Source organism: Oncorhynchus mykiss, chromosome 29 (genome assembly GCF_057628025.1).
Source record: "Oncorhynchus mykiss isolate SJ-2025 chromosome 29, ASM5762802v1, whole genome shotgun sequence".
In the NCBI taxonomy this organism is placed as follows: domain Eukaryota; kingdom Metazoa; phylum Chordata; class Actinopteri; order Salmoniformes; family Salmonidae; genus Oncorhynchus; species Oncorhynchus mykiss.
In genome coordinates this window covers 35827805-35837465 of record NC_143050.1, presented here as the reverse complement: position 1 = coordinate 35837465, position 9661 = coordinate 35827805, and positions in this window count along the sequence as shown.

Here is a 9661-nt window from a genome sequence, read left to right as displayed (position 1 = left end):
TAAACAGATTATTAAATCAAGAGGAAGATAATTTTGGTGTGAATATGTCTAATAATCTCAAATTACATATGAAGGCATGAGTCATCATATTTGTGCATATTCTTCTTTTATCTAGAAGAGACTGTCAAACGTAGTTAATAGTCAGACGCGTCTTATTTAGCCGATTGTCATTGGATACTCTTAGAGAGGGACAAACATAGGCCTAGACTAGGGAAAAATAAAGAGTTTAACGGGAATGGACACAGTATGCTTTGTTCTATAGCTGGATGACTCCTGATATCTAAGTATAATTGTTGTCTTCATGTGTTGTTGTCAAGTACCAATGGTGTAAAGTAAGTAGTATTTTGGGGTATCTGTATATTACTATTTATGTTTTAGAAAATGTTTACTTTTACTTCACTACATTCCGAAAGAAAATAATGTACTTTTTACTCCATAGATTTTCCCTGACACGCAAAGTACTTGTTACATTTTGAACGCTTAGCAGGACAATAAAAATTGTCCAATTCACGCACTTATCAAGAGAACATCCCTGGTCATCCCTACTGCCTCTGATCACTAAACACAAATTCTTTGTTTGTAAATTATTTCTGAGTGTTGGAGTGTGTCCCTCTCTATCCGTAAATTAAAACATCTAGAAAATTGTTTGCTTGCTTAATATAAGGAATTTAAAATGATCACACCCTGATCTGTTTCACCTGTCCTCGTGATTGTCTCCACCCCCTCCAGGTGTCACTTGTTTTCCCCTGTGTATTTATCCCTATGTTTCTTGTCTCTCTGTACCAGTGTATTTATCCCTGTGTTTCCTGTCTCTCTGTGCCAGTTCATATTGTATGTTCAAGTCTACCAGTGGTTTTTCCTGCTTTGCCTTTTCTCCTTTTTCTAGTGATCCAGGTTTTGACCCTTGCCTGTTCTGGACTCTGTACCCGCCTGCCTGACCATTCTGCCTGCCCTGACCTCCTGGACTCTGATCTAGTTAGATCAGATTTTGCATGTCCACTACCATTCTCTTGCCTATTCCCTTTGGATTTAATAAACATCTTAAACTCCAACCATCTGCCTCCTGTGTCTGCATTTGGGTCTCGTCTAGTGTCATGATAAAAATGATGAACACTTTTACTTTTAATGCTTATGTCTATTTTAGCAGTTGCATTTACTTTTGATACCTAAGAATATTTAAAATCAAATACTTGTAGAATTTTACTCAAGTATTTTACTGGGGGATTTTCTATTAAGGTATCTTTACTTTTACTCAAGTTTGACAATTGGATACCTTTTCCACCTCTGTCTAGTACTATCTTTTTGCTAACTAGGACCATCTACTTTAAGTGCTGCCTGTCTTCCCAGTAGCCTACTTGGTGTGTGACCTGCTTACTGCTCATAACTTGCAGATGATTGTTGACACATCAACCAGGATTAAAGGGCAGTGCAATTTGACTGTTGTGGTTTTGGTAATACTGTCTGTGTCAACGGCGGTCTCATCAAAACTAAGACCGTCGCTGAAACAAAGATGGTTCTGCTGAGCTATTTATTACCTAGTTATTTTCAGCTGATCTCATTTTGCTGTTTTGTAGCTTTGGCAACTACTCTCTACCTTCTGTTCATCTGTATCCGCTGCTAGAGGCACTTTCTATCACTCTAAATTTCATGCTCTTGCCTCCACCATAGGAAACTCTTTTCCATCTGTGGAGACCTTCTCCCATTCCTCACTTCCCTCATCAACTCATCCCTGGCCACTGGCTACGTCCCCTCTGACTTCAACAGGCAGAAATTGCTCCCCACCTTCAAAAACCAAAACTCTGATGTCCAAAACGACAGACCGGTAATTCCTTTAATCTTTTCTTCCAAAACACTTGAGTCTCCGACCAACTCTCTTACTATCTCTCTCAGAACATTTTTCTTGTCCCTAGCCAGTCAGGCTTCAAGACAGGTCGCTGAGCATGCTCTTCTCTGTGTCATGGAGCCTCTCCGTACTGCCAAAGCTGACACTCTCTCCTCTGTTCTCATCCTCCTAGATCAGGGACGGGCAACCGGCAGGCCACGGCCACCCTTTTGAAGGCCCTCGGATGCATGAAAGTAAAAAGTCAGTTGGAGTCTCGACCTTCTGTTGCAAGTTACAGCAGTAGAATACACAAGGTGCAATTTCAAAATGTGGCTGTGCATCAGCAGTTTTCTCTGGTTATGTCAGTCACTGATAGTCACTCAATTAGCCCATCAGCTAAATGTTTTTAGATTGGTAAGTTAGTCTAGCTGCCAACTATCTAAACTTAGTAATCATGGTCGACTTACCGGCTGGGGGGTCCCCATTGATTTTGTTAGTTAGTCTCACTCAGATATCCTATTAATTTAAAACGGCAAACATTTCTCTTAACCTTATGGTCAAATGTGTTGAATTGCATGGAACTCGCTGTAAAACAGATGCATTGCAATGACTTCAGATTTCTGTTGTGGTCCTCACCGCCATCAAAGTTGCCCATCCCTGTCCTAGATCTATCCACTGCTTTCGACACCATGAATCTTCAGATCCTCCTCTCCACCCTCTCAGGGCTGGGCGTCTCATGCTCTGCACACTCTTGGATCGCATCCTGCCTGGCAGGCCACTCCTACCAGGTGACATAGAGACAGTGGTGTAAAGTACTTAAAGTTTTTTTTTAAATACTTTAAAGTACTACTTCAGTTGTTTTTGCGGTATCTGTACTTTACTATTTATATTTTTTGCATACATTTTCCCTGACACCCAAAAGTACTCGTTACATTTTGAATGCTTAACAGGACAGGGAAATTGATCCAATTCACACACTTCTTAGGAGAACATCCCTGGTCATCCCTACTACCTCTGATTTGGCGGACTCATTAAAACACAAATGCTTCGTTTGTCAATTATGTCTGAGTATTGCAGTGTGCCCCTGACTATCCGTACAATACAAGAAAAAGAAAGTTGTGTCGTCTGGTTTGCCTAATATAAGGATTTTGAAATCCTTTTACTTGAGTCATTTTCTATTAAGGTATCTTTACTTTTTCTCAAGTATGGCAATTGGGTACTTTTTCCACCACTGCGTAGAGAGGATCTGTGTCTTTCATTACTGGTGTCCCACAGGGCTCTGCCACCTCTGGTCTCCCACAGGGCTCTGCCACCTCTGGTCCCCTGGCCCTCCCACCCCTATGAGAGGGCAGCTCCCGCTCAGCGCAATCCAAGCTCTTCTCTGTCCTGGCACTCTAATGGTGGAGCCAGCTTCCTCCTGAAGCTAGGACAGCATACTCCCAGCCCATCTTTGAAGACAGTTGAAATCTTACCTTTTTAAAGTGTATAGTAAACAATCCCACCCCCCAAAAAGCATTTAGTGAACTAATACACCATTCAAACCAACCGAGACGTTTTCTTGCCTACTTTTCTTTATATATGAAAGGTATTGCCAGCGACCAAGCTTTTATAGCACATTCGGAAAGTATTCAGACCCCTTCACTTTATCCATATTTTGTTATGTTAAAGCTGTATTCAGAAATAGGTAAAAAAAATATACATATATATATATATATATATATATATATATATCCTCAAAAAAAAAAATATATATATATATATATATATATATATATCCTCATCAATCTACACAATACACCATAATGTCAAAGCAAAAACAGGTTTTTAGACATTTTTGCAAATTTATAATAAAACACAACATAAAAAACATGTTTCCATAAGTATTCAGACCCTTTGCTATGAGACTCGAAATTGAGCTCAGGTGCATCCAGTTTCCATTGATCATCCTTTAAGTTTCTACAACTTGATTGGAGTCCACCTGTAATAAATTCAATTGATTGGACATTATTTGGAAAGGCACACACCTGTCTATATAAGGTCCCACAGTTGACAGTGCAAGTCAGAGAAAAAACAAACCAAGCCATGAGATAGGATTGTGTTGGGGCACAGATCTGCGGAAGGATACAACATTCTACAACATTCTTAAATGGAAGAAGCTTGGAACCACCAAGACTCTTCCTGGAGCTGGCTGCCTTGCCAAACTGAGCATTCGGTGGAGAAGGGCCTTGGTCAGGGAGGTGACCAAGAACCCAATGGTCACTCTGACAGAGCTTCAGAGTTCCTCTTTGGAGATGGGAGAACCTTCCAGAAGGACAACCATCTCTGCAGCACTCCACCAATCAGGCCATTATGGTAGAGTGGCCAGATTGAAGCCACTCCTCAGTAAAAGGCACATGGTAGCCCGCTTGGACTTTGCCAAAAGGCACCTAAAGGACTCTCAGACCATGAGAAACAAGATGGTCTGATGGATCCAAGATTGAACACTTTGGCCTGAATGCCAAGCATCACGTCTGGAGGAAACCAGGCACCACTCATTACCTGGCCAATACCATCCCTATGGTGAAGCATGGTGGTGGCAGCATCATGCTGTGGGGATGTTAATCAGTGGCAGGGACTGGGAGACTAGTCAGGATCGAGGGAAAGATGAACGAAGCAAAGTACAGAAAGACGCTAAATAAGAACCTGCTCCAAAGCTCACAGGACCTCAGACTGGGGTGAAGGTTACAGGACAACGACCATAAGCAGACAGCCAGACAACACAGGAGTTGCTTCGGGACAGGTCTCTGAATGTCCTTGAGTGGCCCAGCCAGAGACCGGACTTGAAACCGATCAAACATCTCTGGAGAGCCCTATAAATAGCTGTACATCAACGCTCCCCATCCAACCTGACAGAGCTTGAGAGAGAAGAACAGGTGTGCCAAGCTTGTAGCGTCATTCCCAAGAAGACTCGAGGCTATAATCTCTGGCAAAGGTGCATCTCAAGAATGATCCATGGAAAGACAATGCACCCGAGCTCAATTTCGAGTCTCATAGTAGAGGGTCTCAACACTTATGGAAATGTGATATTGGAGTTATTTATTTTAATACATTTGCAAAACATTTCTAAAAAACGATTTTTTCTTTGTCATCATGGGGTATTGTGTGTAGATTGATGAGGAAGAAACCATTTAACCCATTAGAATAAGTCTGTAACGTAACAAAATGTGAAGAAAGTGAAGGGATCTGAATACTTTCCGAATGCACTGTACTTTTATTTTCACCAAATGGCTAGTCATGATTGTGGCAACGCTCTTAAACTCTTGATGGTTGCTTGCAAATTTGGTTGCAAGTTCTTACATTCCTGTTAGTGGGCATTCATTCTTTGCCAAGATAATCCACCTGACAGGTTTGGCATATCAAGAAGCTGGTGAATCTTGTGCTGGGGATAATAAAAGGCCACTCTAAAATGTGCAGTTTTATCACGCAACACAATGCCACAGATATCTCAAGTTTTGAGGGAGCGTGGAATTGCCATGCTGACCGCAGGAATGTCCACTGTTGCCAGAAATTTTTATTCCTGTCAGTAAAAGGAGCAGGTAGGTCAATATTTATCAAGTGTAAAAGGACAGAACATCCCTCACCTCTCCTCTCAGATCAATCACCTCCTGTGGGACGCATTCCCTTGGTATCATGTCAACCTGTCAGCTAGCCACTCTCTCACCTAACTACATTTTTGTGATGTATCTGGCTGAATGTGGGTACACTACAAACCCTGACCAGAGGTCTACACCTTTATAGGCCAGGTTTGGTTGCCCTATTCCTGGGGATGCTGGTTCAAGCCCAGCTGAACCACAGCTGTCTTTTACAAACGCTACATTGAGGCAGATGTAAGTAGAGTTCCTGTCTGCCATGAGTAATTGGGAATCAGTGTGCGTGTGTCAGTGCTCAACAGGCCTCTACTCTCTCTTTGAGGTGTCTGTATGGACACGATGCCTCACGTCTCTATGGGGGCCACATCATGTTGGGGGAGGGGGGGAAATCATTGCTAATATTATATACAAGTTCCAGTGATGCACCTTTCACTGTGCAATCTGAGTTTACACATTGTTCAGAATAAGTGCTGCCTATGCTGACAAAAAAGCCACTTTGGGAGAAATGAAACAAGCAGATTGTAGAGCTTCCTTTGTTCACAATTGTTCGCAATTTACTTTGATAATGAGTTTCTGATTCTCCGAGATGGATTGCATACTGAGAGAGAAATACAGAGAGAGAGAGGGGTGGAGGGAAACAGGGTGGGAGAGAGAGAGAGAGGGAGAGAGCGAGCGAGACACAAAGATCCCAGCTAACAACAAATGTTCCCACATCTTTCGAGAATGTTCCATTTAAGAGTGTCATTCGGTCATTACTTAATGTCTTCATGGGAATGTTCCAGTGATGTTCAAGGACGGTTTCCAAGAGACCATTCCGTTAATGTCCAACAGAACTTACCCAGAAAGTGGTTACCATGTTCTCAGAATAATCAATATTAAGGTTCTGGACACGATTCATTGGAACTCTGCAAGACCATTCCTGTAACCAATGACGTGCAAAACATAGGGCCTTCTGTTTTGTCTAGTTCCCAGCTTGCTCCGGGGCAGTTTAAGACGTTTATAGGATGTCCCCTGATGGTCCCAAAGAAACGTTTTCCACCATAAAATGTGTTTCTTTACATACCACCCCTTGTTACTTTTGCCGAGGCCATCAAGGCCCTGATTGTTAAACAGATCGTCTATTTACAGATTTTTGTCTGTGGCAACATTAGAGACAACCACACACAGTGCTCTTAACATACAATGCTTTCAACTTACATATTTGACACACCTGGTTACATAGTGCATGTTAATTTGTACAGTAAATATTATTCAACATGTCACGGCATTCCGATCGTCCTGCTATGCCACTATGTTTGTTTCTGTTATCCGTTAATCTAAATATTCTCTCATCATTGATTTGATTGAATTGTTTCAGCAATGCAGCCCGCTGTCCCTCTTTTGAAGACCCTCAAATCAATAAATTAAGTCAGGGGTGCACACATGTGGGTACGCAGACCCATGAGCAACTGTGGCCCCTCATGAGTTCAGATATTTTTGTGGCCCCCACCCCCCATCAAAGTTACCCATTCCTGATGTCAAATTGTGTCAAATATGTAAGTTGAAAAAGCTCTGTGTTGAAACACTGTTTGTGTATGTGGGGTGTCCCTAACCTTGCCCACAGACAAAGAAATGTATGGGCTTGACAACATTTATTCGGGACCATGTCTTTAGGAACATCCCCGGAACAGGTCGGGAACTTGATTTTAAGTTTGAGATTCTGTTGTGGTCGATAGACACCCATTTCTGGAAATGGATTATTTCAGACTGAGTCAGAGTGAGAGTCAGGCAGAGGAACATTTTAAAGTCTGTAGAGATTCTCAGAACGAGAGAGAGAAATAGAGAGCGAGAGTAAAAGAGAGCAAGTTACACTAGTCATATCTTATATTTTGAGAACATGGCGACCATATTCTGTGCATTTTTGGTGGGGTAAATACAGACAAATATATTGATAAAAATCACCTTGTCCTAGAGAGATTTACACAGTTATCAAAATGTCACGCCAGGGCAAGCCTACAAGAAACACAGCCCTTATTTGAAGTGTTTCTAAATTCCCCCATGGGAAAAATGAATGGTGGAAAACAATTGGAACTATTTCCTTGTTTGACAACTAGATTTTATGGGTATTATGACTCGTACTGTGGTACTCTATAAGGGATCATAGCCTTCACCTGGATTCATGGAAAGAGCAGGAGTTCCTAATTTATTGTACACTCATTGCATGTCCGAACTCAGAATCAAAGAAGGCTTCCCCAAAATAACATGGCTTCTGTGGTGGAACGTTTATTTTGATTGGCGATTTTACGCATTTATCAAAATCACAACAGGTAGGCTGATTTCAGATGTGTCATGTAAACAAGATTATTAGGGAAATCGTTCTTCTTGCACAGCATGTTAGTAATGTTTAAATTGAACTATTATATCAATCTGACCATTCACAATAATCGTATTATTGTGTGCATACTCAGTGCCGGCTGTGTTCCTATTGGTCAGTCACCGGGATCAGCTTGTAACACCAGCCACACACTACATGATAAAGGCCAAAAAATTCTGACACGACCAGAACTTTGTCTGAGCCTACGACCACACGTGGTGGTACTTAATCGGCGGTAAACCCTGTTACACTGAACGAGCCAAGATGTCCGACAATCGTTTACAACCAAGAATTTGCCCACGACATTGCCCACGACATCTTGTCTTGGACAGCAAAATCCAGGCATAACATGGCTAAAATTGTACAGTCTGCAAAGGCTTTAACAGAGACAAGCCACAGTAAAAGTCAGACTTTAAGAGATAATTTCAACAGATTATAATGGTTTGATCTTTTGACTGACTCACACAGAGGATGATTTATCTCATCAGAGGCCAGATGGCGTGAGGGTGTGTGTGTGTGTGTGTGTGTGTGTGTGTGTGTGTGTGTGTGTGTGTGTGTGTGTGTGTGTGTGTGTGTGTGTGTGTGTGTGTATGCGTGTGTGTGTCCGCTCTGTGACATCAGCCACTACTTTGGATGAAGGTGGGAGACGAACAGCACACACACACACAGGGCCATATCAGCGACGGGTGATGTCATATCAGGGTACAGAAATAACACACACATTCTCAATCATCTCCAGGTCCCATTCATATATGAAACAAACTGGCCATTAGTGCTGAGCAATTAACTGACATTTTGGTTATTTTTCATTTTTTAAACAACTAATTGACTGACATCTGTCAAATTATTTGAATTCCATTTTGTTTGTGTTTTTTTCTGTGAGCTCAATGTGCACATTTCACAGTTTCTCTAGAGATGAATCAGATCAAGCCCGAACCGTGCAATGTAGTAGGGAGTTGTAGTTTCTAACAGTCCAATATTCAACATAGTTTAGCGCAGAAAACACAGTAATTAACTACAATGACCATAATCCATTGCCCGCCTACTTGTCCGGTCAATGTTTCTTTTATGCCTGCTACATAAAAGAGACAGAAAAATGCGTGATCAAGAGGGATAGAGAGCAGTTGCTTCATGAGGTATCTCTACCTGAAAATACATGGTCAAAATTATTGATAATTGCTATTCATTAGGCAGTAATAAAGGTATGGCTTATTTACTTTGAAGAACTGCTAAAATAGTGCATAGGCAGAAGCTCTATAGAGATGAGATGATGACTTGGAATGAAATAATAAAGTCTTTAAATAAAACAAAATGTAATATATTATTAAAGGAAAGTAAGGTGAACGAATTATGTTTAATAAGTGATAAGCAGTAATGGGCAGTCACTACCATCAAATCATTTTTATTCATAGTTTTTATTCTGTGTTGTTACAGCATTCAACCCACATAATGAATAGCGCATGTAATGTTTTCAAAAATGATCGTGTGTGCGTGCGTGCCTGTGTGCCTGTGTGCGTGCGTGCCTGTGTGCGTGTGTGCGTGTGTGCGTGCGTGCCTGTGTGCGTGTGTGCCTGTGTGCGTGTGTGCGTGTGTGCGTGCGTGCCTGTGTGCGTGTGTGCGTGCGTGCCTGCGTGCGTGCCTGTGTGCGTGTGTGCATGCGTGCCTGTGTGCGTGTGTGCGTGCGTGCCTGTGTGCGTGTGTGACGAGCGCAATTGCTCGCTTGCTCGTTGCAGCTTAGAGCCCTCAGAAACACCTGCAGCCGTGAGTGTGAAATCAAGCAGACAGGACTTCTGCAGCCAACCATCATCTCAACACACACACACACACACACACACATCCTGTTCTCTGCTCATCAAC